This window comes from Mugil cephalus, chromosome 20 (assembly GCF_022458985.1).
Source record: "Mugil cephalus isolate CIBA_MC_2020 chromosome 20, CIBA_Mcephalus_1.1, whole genome shotgun sequence".
NCBI classification, from domain to species: domain Eukaryota; kingdom Metazoa; phylum Chordata; class Actinopteri; order Mugiliformes; family Mugilidae; genus Mugil; species Mugil cephalus.
In genome coordinates this window covers 15320273-15333758 of record NC_061789.1, presented here as the reverse complement: position 1 = coordinate 15333758, position 13486 = coordinate 15320273, and positions in this window count along the sequence as shown.

Here is a 13486-nt window from a genome sequence, read left to right as displayed (position 1 = left end):
TAGGGAGGTGATAACGGTTATGTCTTCCTCAATTACAATGAAGATAATGAATGTTATTAGCTGAGATAATTGAATGGGTAGGCATCCTACTCTCCAGCCCAGGTGAGGTTACGAACGGCATGTATGTCTTCCTGTGTGTTAATGGGAGGTGGGTCACACCTGATTTACCAAATAAAGCACAGAGAAGTACGGTAAATTTCATTAGTGATGTAAATATGGCAATAAGTGTAAATATCAATGCCAGTTTTAGTAAGTTTGAGTATATGTGTGTACTATACACACTATATTATTTTTTGTGTGCGCAAAAGACTAAATAACACATTTTTTTCCCCTTAAACTGCCACCTTTAACTGTTATTTTTACCAAGGTTTATTCAAGATATTGTTGTTCTCTGAAACACAACCCCAGTGACTCTGGTTTTTCATGGCTTTTAACACCTAGAACAGTGGGATCAGTTCATAACACATTCTGAGAGGATCTCAGCTCAGACTGTGTGATGGCTTGTGTCTTCCAGCCCCTTACCTCTATATAGTTCAGCAGAGGGTTGACTTTCTCCACCCCTGCCGCTGCCCTCACCTGCATGGTGTATACCCCTCTATTTTCCCAGCAGGAAAAAGAAAAAAAGAAAAAAAAAAACATGAGGAGGTGAAATGAGTGAGGGTGTGCAAGGTAGCAGCAGTACACAAGAAAGATGGGGGGAAAAAAAGAATGCAGCAGTTATTTGCTCCTGTTGTTTTCCACCGGTGTTGTTGTATTTCGGTGTATACTCCTTGTTGCTTCCTCACACAGATCAGCCACAACATTAATGCCACTGACAGCAGAAGTAAATAACATTGAGCATCTTGCTGGGAAACTTGTGGACCTGGTATTTATGTCGATGTCATGTACCGCACACCTAGACCAGACCAGGCACCCCCACCCCATAGCGATGATGACACTACATGATGGCAGGAGCCACCCCCAGCAGGTTTAGGAACAACTCAAATAACATGAAAAACAGCACGAGGTGTTGACCTGGCCTCCAAATTCACAAGATCCCAAACTGAAATCAAATATCTGTGGGATACACTGGAACAAGCCCACTAAGGACACCCATTCTCTGAGGAATCAGAACTGTTTTCAACAACATATTAGGCAGTTCGTCATAATGTTATGCCTGATTGGTTTATTGTAAAATACGAGGCTTAGAATAATAACAGAATAAAGCTCAAGACTGGCTGTGTTGGCCAGAGTGTCTCATAGTCATGAGGAAAAACATGGCGCTAATAGTGGCGGTTGCTCCTTCTCTTTCTTCCCCTCCGTCCCCTTTAACACTTGAGACGTGGTGCTTTAAAGGAAACCGGATCCGGGGCGGAGGCAAACAAAGCACGACCCATTTGTCAAAGATCTCTTTTTACTTCCAAGTCAATCCAAGAACGAAAGGAGAAAATAGGCCTTCAGGCTCTCCGTGGGTCTTCTCAGGCGAGCTGGTATAAGCTCTCTCACGCTCTTTGTGTCACCGCATGTCAAATCACTGTGTTGGGCAGATAGATGCAGCCCTAAAATCATCAGTTTGTATCGTTTTTTTCTTGTCTAAACCATCATCTACTCCTCTACATCTACCCTGGTATCGGTTTCATTCTCTCTTTCACCTCTCATTCTCGGTTACCGTCCGTGTTTATGTTGTGCTATTGACTTCTTGTTATTTGACCGCGCTTCAGTGTTGCTGAATTATTTGAAACAATGCAACAAACCCACTTGAAGTGGCCTGAGGACCAGCATCCATCAACATCTCAGCGCTTCTGCGCGTGTGTATTTGTAGTATTCGTGTGAGTGTTTTTCTCTGAAAGCCCACAGGCAATTTGCTTGGCAAAATGTTCTTAAGCATTAAAAGAAAACTCTCTAGATGAGGCTGTTTGCATTGAGCCTCCGTTGCTAACCCTATCATTATATAGATTTTCAGTTTCAACAACTTGACTCTCTTCAAACAATTCAAAAGCAGGCTGAATACGAAACGCACCCTGAGAATTAACTCGAGAAGTGCTAGAAAAAGAGGCGTTTGTTTTTTTTTTTCTCCCTGTGGTCATAGTAAATCTTAGGCAGGTGCGTACGGACAGACATGCAAAGACATTCTAATTGGATTTTGCGAAGTTGGAGCACATGAGGCGCTCTATCCATCTGGCAAACATTGGAGTCTGTCCTATAACAGAGCTCGTGGTCATTATTGATCTCCGTAAATGTTGCTGCTGCTGCTGCTGAGTTATTGCGCAATAGAGCTAAAATACCTTATGCTTCCTGAAACCGTCCAGAATGTGGAATTTGTATCAGGTTTTCCACCGGGCACGCGGAGAGGGCTCCGTGGCTCAGAATTAATGCTCGATAGATGCGCAGACACTACCGCTACACCACAACATCAACATGTCAATAAACACGCAGATGGAGAAGTGTTAACCGTGAAGCTAACACAGATATCTAAGCCAAAAGAAAAAAAATTGTGTAAATGTTACAAGAGCCAGTTTCTCACATCCATGCTTCCTAATGATTGTCTAACCATCATGTGCCTCCATAAACACCAAGAAACACTTATTCAGTAGTCACAATTGTTCAGTGTCTTTGTACAGATGAATAGTCACACACCAGCTACGTTTTCCTTTCTTCTTCACTGATGCAAATCTGGAAATTAAACAAACATTTCCTCACCTTTCACACAGATGAGGGGAACTATTCATCTATATTAGCAGGGCATCTAAAATAATGTACATTTCAAAAGATGGTGTGTAGTTAGTGTCACCAGCCGTTGGGTCAGAAGGTTAAGAGTGCTCTGTTGCCATAGCAATACTCACCCGAGTGCCCAGAGGGAAAAGTGTGAAACATTCAATGGCCGCCTGAAGATGGATTTAAACATAGCTTTTCACACCCAACTTGGGGAGCATCACTTTGCTGCCTGCACCAAGGCAACCGGCACAAGGACAGCTCATGCAAAGATGCGCTGCCATATCTCACATCTGCGTCTCACCATAATTCGGCAAACATCATCAATCATCATCTAGGAGAGCTGCGCGGCAGTCGGCTCATGTCACCGAATCAAAACAGCGAGCTGCTACCCTCCACAGACTCACAGAAACATGAAAGAATGAGGAGAGACACAGACTGGCAGATGCAGAGGGATGGTCTGCCAAGAGGTCCATCTTTTAAGTGAAGCCACGGAGCGCACATGCACGCACACGCGCACACAATCACATGTGGCCACTGTTTCATCTCGAACCATCCCTTTTTCCTGCTTTTGCTTCAACTGACACGTCTTCCCTCTGTTTCGCTCTCCTTTTTTATTTCTCCCAGCGCGAGCGGCAGCGAGACGCTCCCTCGGTTGTACTCTGTAGCCTGTGTTTTTGTTTAATTGGATGAAAAGATGATGTATAATGCGGGAGGAGAGAAACATGAGGCAGCCAAAGTCCACGTCGCCTGCGGCAACAGAAACCAGCAGCTATTTGTTGTTGACATTTTTCTCCACATTTTTTCTGCTCCATTGAAACTGCGGCAGCTTCCTGTTTTTTTTTTGTTTTGTTTTGTTTTGTTTTTATTATTTTTTTTGTCTCCCATCACAGCCTATCTGCGCCGTAAACGTTCTGTGCATCACAAGTCTCTTCCCTATCACGCTCTCTAGGGTGTGTGTGTGTGTGTGTGTGTGCGCGGCATGAACACGGTGGTGTTGTGATCTCTGAAGCATCCTTGAAGGAGAGCTTTGATGTGAGTCTATCTAACAGGAGTACAGTCGGGTTGTCTCCATTAGGAACATGAGGGTAGATGTTTACTTCCACTAGACATAACCTGCAGCGCCCAGCACACACCGCCGCTTCCATCACAGAGGAGCCGGGTCCTTTTGTAATTCAGGGAAATGTTTGCAAGTGAAGATCTGACACTGAAATCTAAAATTAGCTCGAATGAGAGAAAATGAGAAGACGTATACATTACCTCTGAGCTTCAACGCTCCTCTCACCAGTATTGAGGAGAGTATAGATAAAGGTAATAAAAAGCTTTGCCCTTATTCTTGAAGCAGCTTCAGCTAACACATCTCTTCTCTTATACAGCACCGTGTGGATGCTCGGCTCGTGTTGCATTTTATCTTTCAGCGGCCATTTGGACTGACAATTATTGGCAAAGGGTTGCCTCAGGTTGACATCTCTCTGCGTGTGCTTTATATCCCACTGTTTCCGCCGTGATTTTCGTAGCAGCCGCTATTTTCCAAACGTGAGACCATGACAGAGAGGGAAAAAGGGAACAGAAAGAGCTAGACATTAGCAGGATAAAAGAATGGTTTTACATAATTAAGCAGATAGAAGTGATTACAGCAGCTTATCCGCAGAGCACGAACTGCGCACATTCAGCCTCATTATGAAGTCAAAGACTCCAAACTGTTGCTGATGGCTTAATTACAGTTCCACGGTGGAACAAATGCTTCGGAGTCATTATGGCAAATCACAAACCTCTCCCTGAACATCAGCGTCAGGCAAGGTGCTTTCTTTCCTCACTAATGTTTGTTTTAGCATTCTCTCCCTTCCCACATTTCTCATTTGTGTGCCCTTGCCAGCTTCTTTTTTTGCTTCGCTCTCCACACGCGCACTCCCGCAGTCTTTTGAACTCGTGGTTGAGTCGTGGTTGGAGGCTGAAGTTGACCCCGTGGTTGCTTCCGCACCGCTTTTCCAAGCTCCACAGAGGCGTGCTGACAGACAGCAGAGTGTGGACTCAGCACTTCTCTGAAGTTAGCGTCTGAAGCCAGGCTCGGGGGTTTTAACTCTCCATTCTGCTTCTGCATTATTGAACCAGGGGACTGCCCAGAGGCTGGAACTGGACACGGCTGAGAGGCAACATGCAGATTTGATGATTCAATGAAAATTCTGCGAAACACTGGGAGCAGGGAGCAAATGAACACTGGCAGGATTGGAACAGACACCAGTGGTTTCATTGCACAGTTATTTTGGCACACCTAGATCCTACACAGGAGTCCCGAGACATATACAAACATATATCACAACAGGTTCGCGCACAAAACACACACCCAGAGTCAAAAACACACAAGCGTGCGCTCCAACCCCTTAAGGCCTTCATTAGATAAAAGGAAAACAGCTCTTTCCAGAGCTGCAGTGCAATTATTCAGTGTAGTCAAGCATGTCTCTGTGTGACAAAGCAAATTGCTTTTTCAGTTTGCTGTTCCTGATACAGATAGGGCTTTCAAAATCTGAGGGGAAGCCTCGCGTCACTGCTCTCGATGCTGCAAGAGATACCGACAGTTATTTACCCCACTGTGTGCGTGTGCACTGTGTTTACCGATGACTTTATACATGATCGTGTGCCGGGCGTGGGTGCGCAGACAGCAGCGTTTCGCTGTATGTTGTTGTGTGTGACAATAAAAAAAATAAATAAATCAGCCGGACCCCCTAGTGCATTTCAGAGAAATTCTGCCTGACTGACATTGGTCTCGTCTGATGAGGTGTGTTATAGTTTGCGTAGAGGAATTTCATGCCTTGTGCACTCCTTAGATAATTATTAGTGTACAGTAAAGTGACTGACAGGCAGACACAGAGTCAAATTACACCGTTTTCTGCTTCACACTTAAGGATGCACCACATACTAGGCTTCCATTTAGTACCTGTTATCATTGTAGCTGTTCTAATTGTATTTCATTTTTGTGACGCGGGTTTCACTAAGGAACTGTACCCATTCAATTAAATTTGTACGGGATGACAAGTTTTTCTGTAAGTACCAATGCACGCTGCAGCTACAACTGCCGCAGAATCTCGAAGCTCTGCAGGCATTTAAGCATGGAGCCTGGGGACCGGTGTGGCCGAGGTAATAGGTGTGGTCATTTGTATGAGAGTGGCATGAGAAATACCAAGCCACTTTTTCAGGTCTGGCAGATGATTATCCTTCCCTTCATGTTAGGGTGAGTGAGAGAGCTGTTCATGGCCACTGACTCTTTATTTATCTTATCCGTGCACACTCCAGTAGGGTCCCAATCAATAACCAGGGGCTTGGAGCGAGAGAGGGAGGCAGAGGACAAGTCCTCGGGAGTGAGGTAGAGGGAGAGGGAGCACAAGGACGGGGCAGAGCGTGGAGATTTATTTGTGCTGTCTGTCGGTTTGTGGCCACACACGGGGAGACAAATGTTTATGGGAAGCTTCAGGAATCTCCTATGTGATTATGGAGCACGTCAATTGATTTTGTAATGATTTTCATTTCTGCACGATATTGACTAGCTGTAAATTAGTCAGAGATAATCTTAGTTTATGATGACGCTCGCAGCTGATTGGAATTGGGAAATAGAGCAATGAAAGGTTGACAGTTATTGGGAAGCTTTATTTCTTGTTTTGTCTTCATTCATGATTAAATGTAATTTCTAATGGCATAATTTCAGGCCTCTACAATGCCAGCATGTTACTGCGCTGCTGTCTGTGACTGGGGGAAGATTTAACCCTTTCAGAATCGGATGGAAATATTGATTGTCTTCATTTGCTGTCCAGCCACCATGGGCCCTGGGGAGAGCTTCAAGCAACACTACATGTCCAAACATCCGTGAATGTAGCTACTGGCTAGCTTGTTGCCATAGAGACTTGTTGTTGTCATGCCGACAAGCTAGCCAGAATATAATGTGAAAAAAAAACAAGGGATAAAGACGAGAAGATCAGACCACAGAGATTCTCACAATTGTGCTGCGGAGTGGTGAGGGGGCAGGTCCCTTTCAAGACACGTCACCCCTCACGTTTCAGAGTTTAGAGGTTGAATTAGTGTTAACATACAGTGGGTCGGCTCAGGGTGAGCGGCTCCGAGACCGCAGGAAAGCTTGTAGAGGCAGAATTTACACACTTTGTGAGGCCAAGTGAGAGAGAGAGTGATGGCATAAAACCGGAGGTAGAAGGAAAGGATGTCACTGGCGCCGTAGAGCTTTTCCTGCTCACTACAAGGAGCCTGAAGAACCCAGCGTGGGCACTTCAAAATACTCATGATTTATGCCTGTCAGTGCTTTCTGTATGTGCCCGGAATATCTGATCAACTCCGCTGATGTAGCTCCACGCCTGCTGTCTGTCTGGGTAGGGAGGAGGATAGAGAGAGCAGAGCAGGCAGAAAGAGAAAGTAAGAGAGGACGTTAACAAAAAGGAAGCATGGCGAGCACACGGAGAAGCTCGTACGCGGACGGAGACTGAGAATTGACAAAGAGATCCTAAAAAGGAAGATAATAAATGGAGAGAGAGTGAATGAAGGACAGATAAAGGCAGAGTGAGACTGAACGGTGTTGGGCCCCCTGGAACCCAATGACCACTCTAATTATCCTCTATTTTGTTCAAAAGTGGTCAGAGTTATTGTGAGTCAGCCCCCTGGGACCAGAACCCGCTCCTCATTTTCTCCAAGATTCAATTCTACTCCATCCTCCTCCTCCTGTCTTTTACATATAAAACACTTTCTTCAATTATTCCACCGACGTTCATATCTGTATTATTTGACGCCTTTGCCTATTCAGAGTGACTGCTCATTTCGCCCCACTCTAGTGTGACTAGAATCAATCCCAAGCTCATTCCGAGATAGGCAGAGAGTGAACGCGTGTGTGTGTGCGTGCACGCGCGTGTGCAAACCCTGTGTAGTTGTGTGTTTGAGTATGATTGAAGACAAGACACGGAACGAGATTGGAGAAAAAGACAGGCCAGCAGAGGGAGGGCAATATAATTTAAAGGGAGCACGCAAATGGGTGTTTGTGCGGGTGTGCACGCACACAAAGCTGAGGCCGAGGAAGTAAGTGTGCTGTAGTGTGTGTTTGGCGTAATGAAGGTGTTCCCAGCTTATCCTTGCCCTGCTCTCTCCCTTGTGTAGGACAGCATGGTTTATTTGAGATCAAATGAGGCTACAATTACACGGTGGATGCCTCTCTCTCTCAATCGATTACAAACAAAAGGAGCATTCCATCAGAGGCTTTTAACAAGGAGAGCTGCTGCATGCATGCATGTCCTGCTACAGCTTACCGGCTCGTTGTTCCTTTGCATTGAATCTGCCGGCTGTAAGAAGCTGTAAGAGAGTGATATTAAAATTGATGCTGTTTTGCCTAAACGGTCGTTTATCGTCGCAAACAGTTTTCTAAAGAAAGTAAGCATCAAAAGTCTAAAGGAGTTTTCCGACATGCCCAAAAAGCACCATCAAGATTTTTTAGACAAGAGGATCAGACAAGCAAATACAATAACTATCTGTATATAATACTGTATATAATAACTAGCTACTAAAATGCAAATGTGTCTCGAAAATATGTGTTCAGAAATACTTTGAGAGTAAATCTATGAATATTCCTACCAATTGATAACTAAATTAACTAATAGTACCACTAATCCAGTGGTTCCCAATTGCTCTCATTCCATTGGTAGACGAACTAATTTGACTGCTCGCCCCTGACAACATCCCGCATCAACAAGTTTTTTTTTTCTTTTTCTAATTGATCTTTTTTTAATCGCAATCGAACGCCACATGCACAGTGTTGTAAAACTCTGAGCCCTGCATCGCACATGTAGGAATACAGACGCAATACTGGTTAACAAACTGGTGAAAACAGGTGAGAACTGCACTAGTCCACAGATATCACAGGTACCACTATACAGTTAATATACACTGATTTCATGCATGCAGACCACATCACTTTTTGCGCACCTTAATGCATGGTGAATGTATTGTTAAATGATTCGAGCCTGCATTTCATCTTTTTCCCCATCAATCTAAACCCAATAACCCATAATACAGACGTGCAGACATCTCTCTGCAGGCGTTCCTCTGCAGTAGACTTGATGCAAGCTAGATAAGTGCCAGAGTATAGCGTGTGAAAAAGAGCACACTGACCTCAGACTAGGAAATTTCTGGCATTTAAAATGATTATGAGAGCATGATGGCAAAAATCTGAAAAGTCTGATCTGATCAGCCAAAAAGTGAAACATCTGGGCAGAGCTCCAAGCATTACGTCCGGGACACTAGACGTCACTTATCGTCTGACTAATATCTCTCTGATGGGGACATGGTTGCGGCAGCGGGACACTACGGAAGTGCTTCTCTCGGTGAATCACAGAGTCGACGAATGCAGCCAAACACGTAGAGGTTCTTGAAGAAATCTGCTCCGTCTAACCTGAGGCCGAGGCAAGAGCTCACTTTTCAGAAGCACAATAACCTGAAACGAAAAGCTAAGACAACACTGGAGTGCCTCTAGGACAAGTCATTGACTGACCTTCAGTCAAAGCTCTAGTTTAAACTTCATATCCGTCTCGACATAAAGATGGCAAGTGGAAGACACTTCTCATTTGATGTGACAAAGCTCAGTGCCAGGAGGTTGACAGGTTTCCCGACAGAAGAGTAGACGCTTCAGTGGCAACTGCAATTAACTCAGTCTTCGAGAAAATTCAGTTTTGGAATTTTAAAATAAATATTTTTGTTTTATTTGGCGTTTGAGCATGGATTGATAAGAAAATGCCAATTTAAAAGTGAAAGCAGTTGGAATACTGTCTCAAGTAAACTGTAAAATGAAATGTCATGAGTACTTCTAATATGCCTGAGTTTTGAAGTAAGATGTGAGTTTTTATCCAGAATTAAAACTACAAGAAGTCATTTATCACCAACATAATGTCATTTTAAAAGGATAGTAAATATATTATGTAGCTGGCTCTTTTGCCATCTGCCAAAAACTTGTTCGCATGCCAACATTACAACATATGTTTTTGATTACAGCTTCAAGTAGGTTGGAGGTTAAATTCCTCCATAAGCATTTGAGACCAGTGAGTGTCCTGTTGGCAGTTCAGGACATCTAAATGAAAGAACATAGACGTCCAGATTTCCTCCGTAGTCACATCTGATGTAACAGCCCTCTGCCCACAAGTGTGTCTTTGAGTGGTGGATGGGTTTGATTACATCAATCAGTCACACTGGGAAAGGTGTGTATAAAAAGGCATGTCTGGATAGAGCCACCACTCTGTTACTGGAGAATCTCACCAGTCGCCTGTTTGCCTTTTAATGATAATGTTTAAAATAGATCAGATGTTTCGTAGCTCCGATTTCTCAAATTGTTTTGCAAAATGTGATGCAAAGACAAAAGTAGTTGTATTATTTATTATGTAACTAGTTAATATAAATCTCAGTCACGATCTGTCTCCAAAGAAGCTCATTGATGAACTGGTGGCAGTGTTTATATACCTGGGCATCTGTGGTGAAAATAGGTTATTTTTGTTAAGTTAAGCTTCGCATGTGCTCTCTTCACATATGTGGATACAGCTGCAGTCGGATAAATTGCCACACAATAGTGGATGGGTGGATGGGTTTGCTGCTAACGCAAAGAGAACAATGCCTACTGTTGCAACTTCACAATAAATCTATTTATCTGAGTCTATCGTTCCTTCAAAACTCCTTTTTCACTGTCCCCCGCTGTTCAGGTGCAGCCACATATCGGAACAGGGTTACTCTCAGAAGAATTTATTATCGTCTGTTTTTAAGAAAAAAAAAATAGCAATACTGTACGTTGCTTTTGCTGCCCCGAGAACGCTGTGATCGTGTGATTTGTCGCCACCACCAGCAACCGCAGGTCTTGCCAAATCAGCCGTGAATAAATTATATCCGACAGTGCCACTTGAAGTTCAAAACCAGAACCTGTGCACTGAAATCAGCGTATTTCACACCATATTTGTTTTCCCCCCATCAAGCATCAGCCCAGTGAAGCTTCAAACATAAGCCCTGTATCAGAGCCTGAGTAAACAACAGACTGATAACTCTTCTTCACTATAGATCCGTTCTAAAGCCGACCACCAATCTAAACTTTAATTAACTATCAAACTCCACATCATTATGTGTTGAGAAATTAGTTCATTGGAATGACAGTTTGAATTATAGTCAAACATGAAGGGGGGAAGACATCTTGAGTGGGGGCATGAATAGACACCATTGGTTTCAGTGGTTTCTAAGAGTAAAAACGAAGAGAGAGATTTAAGGAGAGCAGAAGTTTGTGAGGACCAAGAAAATGCCTCCTTTACTGGAAGTTACAGTAATTTCATTATAGTGTGTTTGATTCACACCTCAGGTGTCATTGCACGGTGTGAGTGGGCGGTGGTGGGATGTCTTTGTCGTGCGTTGTTTGTAATGTCCCAGAGTGCAGTTCAATTTTGAGTGAAAAATTCAGGAGCAGCGACTTGGATTGAATACTGCCCCACATGTCGTTCAGTATCTATTACCATTCAGCGAACAACATTGTGACAGACTTACTGTGATAGAAACCATGCTGACACTTTTCACAGACACAACAGCAAATGCTTGCTCGCTATGGTTTCTCTTATAAATTCATTTTACAGGAAGTAGATTGACAATATGTCTCTCACTTTGTTTAAGTGGGTTGACAACTTCCTGAAATAAAAAAATATACGTTGGTCACTGTGGGTCACATCATGCGTATAGTGTCTCCTTTGATTAACTCATACTCTCAGGTCAGTATGTTCAAAGGGATTTCAACCCACACCAGTTTCACTTCATGATGTTCTTAAGACATCCACCACCTGATTTGCAGACATCTTTAAGACTGTCTCTATGTTTACTTTCAAACTGATAAATAGACCCCTTCGTGGCCTATGTCACAATGTCATCACGGCTTTAGCTGGAGGCAAAAACAGAGGGAAACTTGAGGCAAACACTGTCAACCAGAAAAATATCGTCTTATGATATTTTGGGGGGGGCCAAAACCGAAAAAGCGGATGGCACAGCTGACTCTAGATTGACACAAGGTGAGAATGTGAGTGTGAATGGTTGTTTGTCTACGTGTTGGCCCTGCGATAGACTGGCAGCCTGTCCAGGGTGTACCCCGCCTCTCCCCTGATGACAACTAAGATAGGCTCCAAGTAGAAGATGTAGAAGATGAGATGAGATGAAAAAGGAAAAACACTATGTGTTATGGGCTCGGCTTAAATGTGACTGACATAATGTTAATCATTATTTGGGGGATTCTTTTTACACGTTAATGCTAATGCTAACTGTGAGCTAATTCAAACTTAATTGCGTGGTTCAGGGGTGTCCAAGCAGAAGTTGTATTTACTACGTTACCCTCCACAGTGGTTCCACTTACTTCTTGTAATATCTTTGTTGGAGAACTTCACTTGATAAAGACAGACCAGACTTCGTCCCCTCTGTGTCCTCCTTTGGTCAAATCCATCCATCCAGTGATTGAGAGTGTAGGGGTGGGTGAATATCGTCCCATCAGTCAACTTTTTAAAATAACTGCCTTGTTTTTTTCAGTCTGCTTTTTTCTTGTCCATTCTTGCCAAAACAGTGAATTATGCTAACCGCCGTTTACAGGAAGTGGTGCTTGAGATCATTTGCGTCCAGTTAAACCCCACCCCTGTCACACCATTTACAAACTGTGAAGGTTTCTATTTAGAAGAGCAACATGCACCAATCACAAAAGTAATTTTAAAGAAAACACACTCACTGACTTCCAGTTGCCTTTCTGTTAGAATTTTAACTTTCTTTCAAGGTTGTTAAAATGAAAGAGATAAAGACAAAGACAGTTTCAAAGTACTTTAAAAACTGAATAATACTTCTTCTGTATGTGCAGCCTTTGCCTTAATCTTTGGTACCTCCTGCCGTCTGGGCCTCATTCAGAATTTACATCCTGCAGATTATTCCATATTCAGTCAGGGTCTTGCCCGGAGAGAAGGCGGTGTGCACACATGTAATAAGCACGCTGTGCTCATGCTGTCAGGGAGGACGGCATGATTGGTCTCTATGGGACAAGGGGCGCAAGGGACCCAGATCAAGGAGATATGAGCTTGAACTGTGCGTGTGCTCATGTGGTTGCAGCATATCCGCACGGGCGCGTGCAAACGTGCACGTATTTTTGTGTACGTGTTTACGCGCAAGTGTGAGTAAACACAGCGGAAGGGCTGCTGTTTCAGTCTGCAGGCTGACAGACAGTCTCTTGGTTAATGAGCAGCTGTCGACCATCACTATTCATGAGCCGTGTCACTCACCTCCTCTCTCAAAGCACCGGCACCTGAAACCCTGAAACCCCCAGTCTCTCATTAGCACTGCAGCAGCATAGGCACACATCAACGCGCGGCCTCTCAAGCGCACATTCATCCTAAGACATGACCATAATACTTGTGATCATGTGTAAAGAGAAACACATAGCGCGGGGCGTCAGTGGAGCCCGCATCTTCAATAGAATTCAAATTGAAGAGTTGTGGTTGAAACATAGTCGGTTTCTGGCTTATTCAAGCAGTCAATCAGTACATCACGGCGCTTTCATGTTATGCTGCAACAGGCATGCATATGGAACTACAAATGGCTGTTTGATGTGGTCTAGAGGAATGGATATTGAACTGGAGGTTTAGCTAAGGGCCTTTGTTTGTGCTATATACTATGTGGAGCCGTCAAAAAAAGTGAAACCAGCCTTGAATCTGAGATAGTGGTTTGTGTTAACTTCATCCTGCTTTCTCTGCCTCTATAGCAGTCCACT